This window comes from Balaenoptera ricei, chromosome 17 (assembly GCF_028023285.1).
Source record: "Balaenoptera ricei isolate mBalRic1 chromosome 17, mBalRic1.hap2, whole genome shotgun sequence".
NCBI classification, from domain to species: domain Eukaryota; kingdom Metazoa; phylum Chordata; class Mammalia; order Artiodactyla; family Balaenopteridae; genus Balaenoptera; species Balaenoptera ricei.
In genome coordinates this window covers 19,246,903-19,260,194 of record NC_082655.1, presented here as the reverse complement: position 1 = coordinate 19,260,194, position 13,292 = coordinate 19,246,903, and the positions used below count along the sequence as shown (strand labels likewise).

Sequence of the window (13,292 nt, the reverse complement as noted above, 5' to 3'; positions counted from 1 at the left end):
AATATGAATTAGTCTCTGAAAAACAACTTCATTTTTGAAAAACATACTCTCTGTTCTGAATTTTATCACTAACAACATGAGGTTCTAGGCTTTGGAATGCACCCAGCTTTTATTTAAAGACGCATAGAGAAGAATAAAATATAATTTGACCTTCCATCTTTTTATTACCTTTACTTTTCTAGCAGTAAGACACAGAAGCAGCAGAAACCCGTACAATTACAATGTCATGTTTTGATTTTCGTCTTTTCTGCAATCTTACTGAAGTTATTTGGATCCTTTTTCCTCTTTTCCATCTCCTTTCCTCCCTTCAACCAATTAAATAAGTGTAATTGGGTTCTAACTTTGTGTATATGAAGTGTTTTGTTTTAGTAATATCAATTCATAGAACTTTATGCCCTAAAATCAATTTCCTGCTTTCATATCCTCTTCTTAATATTGTCAGTCCTCAGGAAGTAATTATTTTAGTTCTCTGACTCACTGTTTGTATTGCCTTTTGAAGAGTTTTGTATCCCAGGCACCTAACTGTCCTTGTGTGGCATAGGCGCTTAAACACAATTGCCTAACCTTCTCGAATCAAGGACTTGTGCTGCTTTGGAAAACAGAGCTCTTTCAACTCCTGCATCCCTTTAGGATGGTTTGAGATGGGTAGTTATGGCTTTAAGTACAGTTTAGATTTTCTTGAAAGAATAGCTTTCATCTTCTGTTGTAATTAATGCTCGATTCGTATTTTCCAACAGACGCATGATTGAAAAGGCATAATATTTATATATTTTAGTTTTGACACTTTTTTTAATATGCAGCATACTAAGTGACATAAATTGCTTGGACTCTGTAGGACTGTGACCTAGCAGGGGCAGGGAGGCAAAAGAGTGCAAATCCATACCTGGACGTGTGAAACAGCTGAAAGCTTTTGTTGGCAGGGAAGGTGCAGCAGTTTCATAGGCAGAATTTATTTGCCTTTTATTAACGCAAATGTCTGAGGACCAAATCTGCCACCTCTTTTTTTTTTTTTTTTAATAAATTTATTTATTTTTAACTGTGTTGGGTCGTCGTTTCTGTGCGAGGGCTTTCTCTAGTTGGCGGCGAGCAGGGGCCACTCTTCATCGCGGTGCGCGGGCCTCTCACTATTGCGACCTTTATTGTTGCGGAGCACAGGCTCCAGACGCGCAGGCTCAGTAATTGTGGCTCACGGACCCAGTTGCTCCGCGGCATGTGGGATCTTCCCAGACCAGGGCTCGAACCCGTGTCCCCTGCATTGGCAGGCAGATTCTCAACCACTGCACCACCAGGGAAGCCCATCTGCCACCTCTTAATCCTTAAAGTTTGTCAGTCCTCTTAAGCAATGTCTGTAGGTGCTCATGTCCTTTCAGGAGGAGCTATAAGGATCAGTAGGATATAAAAAAGAAAACAAGAGGAAATGGAGCCAGTGGTAGGATGGAGTGGCATCCTTGATGGCCCAGAAAGATCCTTCACCCACCATCGCACACTGGGTGAAGTGGTGAGCCATGCCCACCTTTGCTGCTGTGCGATGTTCTGATGATAACGATGTTAATCACAGCCAGGGAGGGTCTTCTGCCTGGAAGGTGACCTTGAAGACGTTTTAGCTTTGACCCCAACTTGCAGGACTAGTCACAGCCCCCTCAGCCTCACCCTTTGCTGGTCTTTTTTCTTCCCCATTATAATAATCATTATCCTTATTCCCCTGTCTAAGCCCTCTTTTGACTCTTCTAAATTCTAAAACTTTTTAAAAGTTCTGATGAAGTGCTCTTCAGGGGACAGTTGATGTACACATATTCTTTCCCCCTCCCCCCTCCTCACCGCCACCTTCTTACTTTCTTATCACACTGCTGGATTCAGTAACTAATTTCATGATGTCTGTTGTGTTATGTCATCCGCCAGCAGACATTTCAAGGATGGATGCAAGTATGTGATCTTCCTCTCTCCAGCTAGATAAGTAGCCTAAAATGTCTTATATTCAGCGGAACTTATAGGGCTTAAGATGATAAGTTTTTATATTCATCCTTAGAATATATGTGTGAATGGAATAGAAGCCAATTCTCCTTCTTTCAGATAATCAGCTTTTAAAAATTCCTTGCTTTGCTAACTCATCCTAATAATTTATAAGGGAAAAAATGTAGCCACATTATCCATCAAAAGAATATATCTGAACTATGTCACTTTATTATTTTGGTAGACTCCATGACGTTCCCCTCATGCTTTCTGAAAAGTGAAGGCGGACTTCCCTGGTGGCGCAGTGGTTAGGAATCTGCCTGCCAATGCAGGGGACACGGGTTCGAGCCCTGGTCCGGGAAGATCCCACATGCCGCGGAGCAACTAAGCCCGTGTGCCACAACTACTGAGCCTGCACTCTAGAGCCCTCAAGCCACAACTACTGAGCCCGTGTGTCTCAACTACTGAAGCCCGCGCACCTAGAACCCGTGCTCCGCAACAAGAGAAGCCACCGCAATGAGAAGCCCGCGCACCACAACGAAGAGTAGCCCCCGTTCGCCGCAACTAGAGAAAGCCCACGCACAGCAATGAAGACCCAACTCAGCCAAAACTAAATAAATAAATTAATTAAAAAAACAAAAAGTGAAGGCACACAGTGAATAGGGATCTGTTTTCTTTTACCAAATATCAACATTGGGAGTTTAGTGCTTCTAAAGCCCCCATTTCCCTAAGCAATAAGATTGTCTTGTATTTACATTGCTTCAGCTTTCTGGCTATTTCTGCTTTTCCTCTTGTTTTATGTCTCACTTAATCCTAAGCCAAGCCAAGCCCCTAGAGAATTCCACCAATAAAAAGAGAATGCTTGGAAAGTCCCAGAAATTATAAATTGGATGAGTAAGAAGTTGTCAGTTTTCAATTACAGCTGTGATAAAAGCACAACTAGAACAGTAGATACTGAGTTGAACATTGTCTCTCCTTACTTCCTCCTGCTTAGAGATTAATCTTCTCCAGGAGCAATTCAGTCAACTATTCCTCTATTGCTAGACATCAATTTTGGTTCCAAGTTTGTGTAGCTGCAAACAATGCTGATGTGCCCATCTTAAAATATATATATATTTTCAAGGAGCAAAGATTGAAATTTGTTAAATTATATATGTCACAACATTTACTCTAATATATAGGTCCTGTATAGCATTGGGATCTAAGAAATGAAGAATTGGAATGACCTCAAGATTTAGAGACACCAATCACTGTTCTCCTTGATTTTTCTTTCCTTCTCTTTAATTTTTTTCCCCTTAGATCTTAGGGTATTTTTTCTGTGTTTAACAAAGAGCAACTTGCGTATGTAGCAAATGATTTTTGCATTTCATTTGGAGAGTGTCATGTTAAAGTGTAGAAAGAATCAATGCATCTCTCTCTCTGGAATATAAACTGTATGTCCTTTAGCCATTTTTATTTCTTGAGACTCTACATATGTAATTTATGGCTAAACAAAAGAAATCTTTGGCTTTCTTAAACTAATTCTTGAAACTTCCTGTGTCTTAACTCACTCCTCTATTTCTCGCTTTTCTTTGACTTCTGAGATTTAATTATTTTCCAGTGGGATACTTGCCAAACTTGAATGGGACATCTGGTTAAGATTTCATATTTTTCTCAAGTGAGAGATGACAGAACTGCTCGTGGGAGCTGGGCAAAGGGTTCTTAAAAGAAAGGCAGAAAAGACAGAAGAAATGGGTTCTGTGCAAGAACTTAAGTGACCAAAAGCTAAAGTCAATCTTTAGGAGTCTGAGAAGAAGAACACTTAAAACACTATATGTCAGATACCATTTCAAATCTCTTATGTAAATTATCCCATTTCTTCTTCACAGCAAAACTATGCAAAAAATTTGAGGCTTAAATTTAGTAAGTTGCCCTAATCACTCAGCTCATAAAGGTGGCAGAACTGGGAGCAAAACCGAGCTTTTCTGACTCTAGAACCTTTGCTTTTCATTGCATGATACTGTTTTCTAAAAGTTATTTAGCATTAAGAGAGTTTTCAGAAAAGTCCCAACTTAACTGCTTTCTGCTTATATGAAACAATATCTCTTTTAGAAGACTTTGGTATTGACGAGCTTGAAAGGCTGAGCAGACGAAGGTGTCATATTCCAATCAGGATGCTGGAATCCTGCGTGTCACTTACTAGGTACTTGGTTGACTAAATGAATGATGTCACGTGTGATTGATTGATGCTATAATATGGCTGTCTACCTGCACTCTTAGCTTTTGTAGCTATGATTATCTTTGTTATACCTAGGGCTAGACTCACAAACGAAGCAAATGTATGAAACTCTGTTCATGTTATTAAACTTTTAATGAGAGGGAAAAAAATAAAGAATCCTTTTAAAAGCCAGATAATTCATTGAAAACAATGCAAGTAACACAAGCAATTGTCACTTCTGTCTTCTGAGGGAAGAATTTGACTCCATCTGCGCCAGACACACAGCTGGAGGATGAACGCCTGGAGACCTTCATGTGGCTGCTCCCGAGGCCCTAACACCCAAATAAGTCCTTGAAAATTGAAGTGGGGCATTAAATGTAGTGTCTCACAAAATTGAATTCCCATAAGTCACATGGCAGTATATCATCAGCAAATGACGGTCACAGTAAAGACAACAACAGTGGTTGTAAAATAACAAAAGTGCAGTTTTTTTAAATTGAATGTTCTTATTTATTTATTTATTTTTCATGTATATTCATTTTTAAATTTTTATTTATTTATTTATTTATTTTTGGCTGTGTTGGGTCTTTGTTGCTGTGCGCAGGCTTTCTCTAGTTGTGGTGAGCGGGGGCTAGTCTTCGTTGCGGTGCGCGGGCTTCTCATTGCAGTGGCTTCTCTTGTTGCAGAGCACGGGCTCTAGGGGGCACCGGCTTCAGTAGTTGTGGCTCACAGGCTCTAGAGCTCAGGCTCAGTAGTGTGGCGCACGGGGTTAGTTCCTCTGCGGCATGTGGGATCTTCCTGGACCAGGGATGGAACCCATGTCCCCTACATTGGCAGGTGGATTCTTAACCACTGCGCCACCAGGGAAGTCCCGTATTATAGTATTATTGAATGTAGTAATGTACTAAATTTATGTAAAAATTTGACTATTGAAAGAGCTACTATTTGTAGATATCGTATCAAAGTATAATTGGCTTATCTTTTGGTTCAAGATGTATTTAGCATCTCCTGAATGCAAGAATGTATTATTTACTGAGAACATGCAGAACTATCACTGAATTAGATGTGTTTGTCTTTGTGGCCGACATCATTCATTTAGCTGAAGTGAATAGTTTATCACCATTTAAAGATTGTGAAACACCTATATGAATCAGTAAGTTAAATTTTGGCAGGGTGTACTCTCTTGATAGGGACCCACGTTTCTGAGGCTCTGATATTCACGTAACCAGGAGAGTTATTCATTAGCAAATGTGGATGGTAAATACAGTCGCAACCCTAGATTGCATTTGCTGGTGTTGACCTAGAAGGGATGTGATTCTGTTTGTGAAATACCCAAAGAGGCTGTTGAACCAGTAAACATTCTTGATAAAAGGGTTAATATGATTCTTAATACATTGTATTAGATTATTTTCCTAGTGGTTTATAGAATTTTTGAATTTCACAGTCCAAAAAGAAATTTTTGCCAAGAATGAATACTTAAAAAAAGAACTTCTGTTTTTACCATAATTTCATAAAACACTGGGCAAGAAAAGTACCTGGCATATAGTCATCCTGACTCAATAAACGTTAGTTGAATAAATGGGTGGGTTTATGAACAACAAAAAAGTCGTGATGATATAATTTTAGAATAAATGAAAGCCTTTAAATGGAATATACTTATTTTTAGGAAAAACTAAATGCATTGTCCTTAATGTTGCAATTTCCCCATGGCCCAGCACACTCTTCATGACATACCATGACATGAGCCCACAGATTGACTGGTTGCTACATAACTAGCCACTACATAGTTCAAAGTTAGCTGTATTTTGGATGTGCTTCTTATCCCTTTGTCTGCCCACCATGGACAATTCAATTCTAGCCATTTACAGAGCACCTACTCTGACCCAAACATGTAGTAGTCTAGGGTTTGAGGATGCCACAGTGATTAAGACACAGCCCAGGCTGTCAAGCAGAGTGACTTAGTTGGGGAAAGAGATGTGCTCCCCCAACCAAATAAACCCATGTTACACTACAGTGTGGTAAGTGTCACAAAAAGACTGCCAATCGCTAGGTGTATGGGTGACAGAAAGAAAATAAAAATGTACTCTGTGATGAACATGGAAGTTGAGTGTTGGATAAGGTGACATTTTACTATAACTTTAGAGTCTTTTCCAATCTCTTGTGGCCTTTGTTTCTAAGTAGACATGTTGCTTTGGGATCAGAAGCCAAAGTTATGTGGCCTTGGGGAAGTTACTGAAGTAACTTCAGTCTCAATTCTTGCACTGTAAATCACTTACAGAGTGATTGTGAGGATGGTATTGTATAATATTTGTAAAGTTAGTACGGTGGCATATAGTAAGTGAGCTACTAGCGTAATTATAACAGACTTCAGCAGAGTAGGTTAGAGATGGCAATCAGTAGACACTCAGGCTTTTATTAAACCCTGGTGGGCTGAGATGACAGCCCACCCACCACAGAAGTCAACATAAAACTCAACATTTGACCACCTGAGATATGTCATAGAATAATGGAAGAATCTTTGGACTTGGTGTCAGAGAGCATGGCGCTAATGCTGCCTCTGCCACTAAGTAACTGGGCGCATTTCCTCACTTTCTTCAAGTGAAGGTGAAAAACAGTAAGAGAGAAAGAGAACGCTGAGCCATCCTTTCTACCTCAGGGTCTTTGTTGTTAAGCTACGTTGAACATTTATATTCTAACTCTTTGGATTTGATTGTTGATTTGGGTTTTTCTTCCATGTTCCCAAATAAGCTTCATATATGTGTGTATTTTTTAGATAATGTCGATTTTTAATGAATCTTGTTTCACCCACAGGCTGAAAATAATCTCTCCTTTGAATTTCCATAGCACTTTATATATAATTTCCTTAAGATTGTTGAAATTTCCATCTTGTACTTTTGTTATATGTGAGCATGTTTTATTGCCTTTGCTAGACTATAAGCTTTTTTTTTTAATGAAGTGGTTTTATTTTATTTTTATTGTTGTCATTATTATTATTATTATTATTATTATTATTTTGGCTGCAGTGCAGCCTGCAGAATCTTAGTTCCCTGACCAGGGATCAAACCCACGCCCCTTGTAGTGGAAGTACACAGTCTTAACCGCTGGTCTGCCAGGGAAGTCCCAGACTATAAGCTTATTGAGGGTAAGATTTTGTTATATAATTTCTCTTAGTATTTCTAGCTCTTAGAACAGATGATTGGCCTCTAGGTATTCACAGTATAAATGAATAACAATGAGTCAGTATTTAAGTACTGAACAAAAGGTGGAGAATATTCCTCTCCATCAAATTTGGTATTTGCCAGCCTTGTTTTTGCTCAACATAGATAGATAGATAATTCTGGTTTTTTAAAAGGCATGAAAACTTTCTATATTTTTCAGTTTTTAAATGTAGACATGCAAAACTTTTTTGATTAGAAATGTAAGGTATTTTACAAATTGGAACTAGATTTAAAGGTGCTAATAAATTCTTCCATCCCAATTTTCATTTCATCTTCCTCATTTCAGCTTTAAGTAAATAACATGGATAAGGCATCCATGCATGGACATATATTTATGAAGTTTTGTCAATTCATACCGAGCCCACTATTCTTCATGTTTATGTGAGGTACTGTTTTTAAAATTGTTACTTTAAAAGACATTATAGTTTCTTAGGCATGACACCAAAACTAACAAAAAAGTAACATGACAAGCAACAAAGTAGAAAACAAACTGAACATCATCAGAATTTAAAACTTTTCTATTTTAATATTTATTTATTTGGCTGTGCCAGATCTTAGCTGCGGCATGCGGGATCTTCGTTGTGCCATGCGGGATCTTTAGGTTGGGGCATGCAGGCTCTTAGTTGTGGCATGTGGGATCTAGTTCCCTAACCAGGGATCGAACCCAGGCCCCCCGCATTGGGAGCATGGAGTCTTAACCACTGGACCAGTAGGGAAGTAACCACTGGACCACCAGGGAAGTCCCCCCAAATTTTTGTATTTTAGAGGATACCATCAAGAAAATGACAAGACAGCTTACAGAATGTGATAAAATATTTTGAATAATATACCTGATAAAGGGCTTATATCTAGAATACATAAAGAACAATTACAACTTAATAATAAAAAGACAACCCATGAAGAAAATGAGGAGACAAGCCTCAGACTTGAAAATATTTGCAAAAGGCATATCTGAAAAAGCACTGTTAGCCCAAAATATACAAAGATCTCTTAAAAATCAACAATAATAAAACAACCTGGTTTTAAAAACGGACCAAGGACCTGAGCAGACACCTTCTGACAGAAAATATACAGATGGCAAATAAACATATGAAAAAATGCTCAACATCCTATGTGATTAGGGAATTCCAAACTGAAACAACGAGATACCATTACACACCTATTAGAATGGCCAAAATCCAAAACACTGACAATGACAAATGCAGGCAAGGTTGTGGAGCAACAGGAACTCTCATTCATTGCTGGTGGGAATAGAAAATGGTACAGTCACTTTGCAAGGGATTTTGCCAGTATGGTAAGCATACTCTTACCGTATGATCCAGCAATCATGTTCCTTGGTATTTACCCAAAGGAGTTGAAAACTTATGTTCACACAAAAACCTGCACATGGATGTTTATAGCAGCTTTATTCATGATTGTCATAACTTAGAAGCAAACAATATGTCCTTCAGTAGGTGAATGGATAAACTGTTATACATCCAGACAATGAAATATTATTCAGTACAAAAAGAACTATCAAGCCATGTAAAGACTTAGGGGAACCTTAAATGCATATCACTAAGTGAAAGAAGCCAATGTTAAAAGGCTACAACTATATGACCTTCTGGAAAAGACAGAACTATGGAGACAGTAAAGAGATCAGTGGTTGCATTGGGTTGGGGGGAAGGAGGGATGAATAGGTAGAACACAGAGGATTTTTTGAACAGCAAAAATAGTCTGTATGATACTATATACCGTAACATCTTACAGAAAAAAACTGAATGAACTTTTTTGGCCAACCCAATATAATGGTAGATACATTTGACAAAATCCGTGGAATGTTCAACATCAAGGTGAACCCTAATGTAAACTATGGACTTTGGATAATAATGATGTATCAGTGTACATTCATCAGTTGTAACATCTGTTCCTTTCTCGATAATTGATGGTAGAGCAAAGTTGTGTGTCAGGGGGCAGAGGGTATACGAGAACTATGCACTTTCTGCTCAGTTTTGCTGTGAACCTAAAACTGCTTTAAAAAATAAATCTCTTTTTTTTAAAGACAATCCAATTAAAAAATAGACAAAGGATTTGGATAGACAGTTCTCCAAAGAAGATAGGCACATAGACAATAAGCACATAAAAACATGTTCAACGTTATTAGCCATCATGGAAATGCAAGTCAAAATCACAATAAGATACCACTACACAACCATTAGGACAAGTGTAATAAAAAAGCTAGAGAATAACAAGGGTTGCTAAGGATGTGGAACAATTAGGACCCCCCTACTCTGTTGGTGGGAATGTAAAATGGGGCATCCTCTTTGGAGAAGAATCTGGCATACAATATAGGGTTACCATATGATCCTGCCATTCTACTCCTAGTTGTAAACCTAAGAGAAATGAATACATATGTCCACACAAAAATTTTTATATGAATGTTAATAACATTATTCATTATAACCAGGAAGTGAAAACAACTCAAGTGTCCATCAACTGATGCATGGATAAACAAAATATAGTATGTCCATACAATGGAGTATTATTTGGCAATAAAAAGTAGTGAAGTACCGATACATGGCATTACATGGATAAACCTTGTAAACATTATGCCAAGTGAAAGAAGCAAGTCACAATGGACCATATCTTATATGACTCTCTTTATATGAAATGCCCAACATAGACAAATCTACAGAGACAGAAAGTTGATTAGTGCTTGCCTAGGGGTTGCCTAGGGGTTATGGACAGATTGGAAGTGATAGCTAAGGAGTGTTGGGTTTCTTTTGGGGGTGATGGAAATGTTTTAAAATTGATTGTGATGATGGGATGCACAACTCTGTGAATATATTATAGACTAGAATATATATAGAACTATGCACATTAGGTGGGTGAATTATACTATAACAGGACCACTCCTTTCTGAGACTGACCATATGCCCAGTGGTTAATAGCCAAATGATTATTTGGGCATTAACATTATGTAGCATCTTATATTGGCAATGTGGGTTTACAGTGTTAAGCTCTATTTTTTGTTTTTGTTTTTAATTAATTTATTTTTTTGTCCGTGTCGGGTCTTAGTTGCGGCATGTGGGGTCTTCGTTGAGGTGCATGGCCTTCTCTCTAGTTGTGGCCTGCGGACTCCAGGGCACGTGGGCTCTGTAGCTGTGGCGCATGGACTTAGTTGCCCGCGGTATGTGGGATCTTAGTTCCCTGACCAGGGATCGAACCCGTGCCCCCTGCATTGGAAGGCGGATTCTTTACCACTGGACCACCAGGGAAGTCCCTGTTAAGACTCTGTTGTTCCTAGTTTCCCAGTCCATTTATAAGATTTGTTGTTGTTGTTGTTTTTTTCTTTTTTATTAACATACATATACTTAACCTACAATGAAATATACGTATCTTAAATGTTTAGTTTGGTGCATTTTGACAATGTATATATTCATGTAAAAACAAGATATAGAACATTTTCATCACCCCAGAAAGTTTCCTCCTACTCCTTTCCAGTCAATCCTCTCCCCTTCCCCTTTCTGATTTCTATCATTATATGTGAATTTCCTCTATTCTTGAACCTCATGTAAATTAAGTCACTCTGTGTTATGTTTTTTGTGTCTGGCTTTTCTCACTCAACTTAATGCTTTTGATATTAATCCACATTGTTTTATGTGTCAGCAGCTCATTCCTTTTTATTGTCAAGTACTGTTTCATTTTATCTACAATTTACTTATCCATTCTCCTGTTGATAGACATGTTGTCCCCAGTTTTTGGCTATTATGAATAAGGCTGCAATGAACATTTTGGGCGATATATGTTTTCATTTGTTGTGGGTGGATCCCTAAGAATTGTGGGGACATAAGGCAGATATGTGTATAACTTTATAAGATCTGTCAGACTATTCTCCAACCTGGTTTTACCATTTTACATTCCTGCCTGCAAAATGAGAGTTCCAGTTGCTCTATATCCTCACTGACATTTGATGCTGTCATTCTTTTTATTTTAGTGATTCTAGTGGGTGTGAAGTGGCATCTCATTGTGATTTTAATTTGCATTTCCATATTAACTAATGAGGTTGTGCTAATTAGATTTTTTTTTTTTTTTGTAAAGTCTATTCAATTGTTTTGAATTTTGGGGGGTTGAGACTTCAGCATGACGCTGGCCAGTTTGCAGGGTTCCTGGTTACTTCCCAGAGACAAAATGACCTAGGAACATGGCTTTTGGAGCCTGATGTCTTGCCTGTTTCACAACTCCATGATTAGAACTCAAAATATAAAGTTGCGAATAGACCACAATAGATCCCCGAGGTATAAATGGTATTGTAGAATTGGATGTAAATTTAGCCTGGTAGCCATACATTACCAGTTTTATGTAACATTATTTCAGTTCTTTATGAGAACCTAAAGAAGCACAGGAATTTTTTTTCAGAGAGGCAGTTGAGAGTAGTAATTTGGAACTTGAACTCTGGAGTCAGATACTGTAGTTATATTTCTACCTCTGCCATTTACTGTGTCTTCTTTGGGTCTTACTCACATCTCTGGGCTTCAGTTTCTTCCTCAAAAAATAAGGAAGAAAGTAACAGTAACTATACCCCAGGCTGTTGTTAAAATTAGAGGAATTAATACAAATAAAGCATTTAAAATAATGCTGAATTCATAGAAAATGCTGTATGAGGGTTAGCTATTGTTATTATTGATTTTGAGTTGATGGCCTGGCATGATTAGGTGCTCAAAAGTGTAGATTTTCCTTGGGAAGTAACCAGCCTTTATCTGGATAGCCATTCATTCATTTAGCATCAATCTTAAGCAGCTACATAATGTTTGATTCCATTTCTATAAAATTCTCTAAATGGTAACATTGCAGAGGTGGAGAGCATACTAGTGGTTGCCAGACATTAAGGATTTGGAGTGGGAGGCTATCAGGGGTTAGCATGAGGGAGTCCCTTTGTCATGATGGAACAGTCCTGTGCTTTGAGTGTGGTGGTGGTTACAGAGATCTATACATGTGATAAAATTGCCTAAAAATACACACACACACACACACACACACACACACAAATGAGTGCATGTAAAAACTGGTGAAATCTGAATAAGGTCTATAGATTGTACTAATGTCAATGTCTTTGTCTGATATTGTACTTTAGTTATTTCTGTAAGGTGAAACCATTGGGGGAATCTGGGTGAAGAGTACATGGGGACTCTCTACTATTTCTTGTTGCTGTTGATTTTTTCAGCAGCTTTGGTGAGATATAGTTCACATACCATATGATTCGCTCATATTAAAGCATACCACTCATTGGTTTTTAGTATATTCACAGATATGTGCAATCATCACCACAGTCAATTTTAGACCATTTTCATCCCCTCCAAAAGGAATCTCACACTATAGTTGACATCCCCAACCCCCTAGATCCCCTCCAGCCCCTGGCAACCACCCAGTCTACTCTGTGTCTATGGATTTCCTTGTTCTGGATATTTCATATGAATGGAATCATATACTATGCGGTCTCTGTATTATTTTGCAACTCTCCATGAGTCTATAATTATCACAAGATAAAAAGTTTAAAAATGAATGGCCGTGTTGCTCTGGGACAAGCACTGTGCTGGGCCCAGTGGACACATGACTAAATGAAGCCATGATCACTGCCCCAAAGAGCCTAGAGTTTAGTGGGAAAGGCAGAGAAGTTGAGGGACGATGAGAGTGTGTGTGACAAGTGCTCAGACGGAGGTAAAGTAGGAGCCAGGACAACACCAGGAGTATAACTTAGATTGGGGTGAGATCAGGCAGAGTTCCCCCAGAGGAATTGGTTAGCAAATTTTTAAAATGCATGACATGTGGAAAGAATCTGGGACCATGTGTGGACTGCAAGCTCCTGGGACATCTGTAGAACTAAACCCTTTCCCAAGACTTTTGCTCCTGTTGGCTGGAGTCTCCTGGCTACAATGATTAGTGGCTAG

The 13,292-nt window shown here is 38.4% G+C and overlaps 1 protein-coding gene across 4 annotated transcripts in view; it reads left to right on the top strand.

The window, feature by feature from the left end:
- DEPTOR (DEP domain containing MTOR interacting protein) overlaps positions 1 to 13,292 on the top strand; it is a 175,501-nt gene that overhangs the window by 83,710 nt on the left and 78,499 nt on the right. The window lies entirely within an intron of this gene.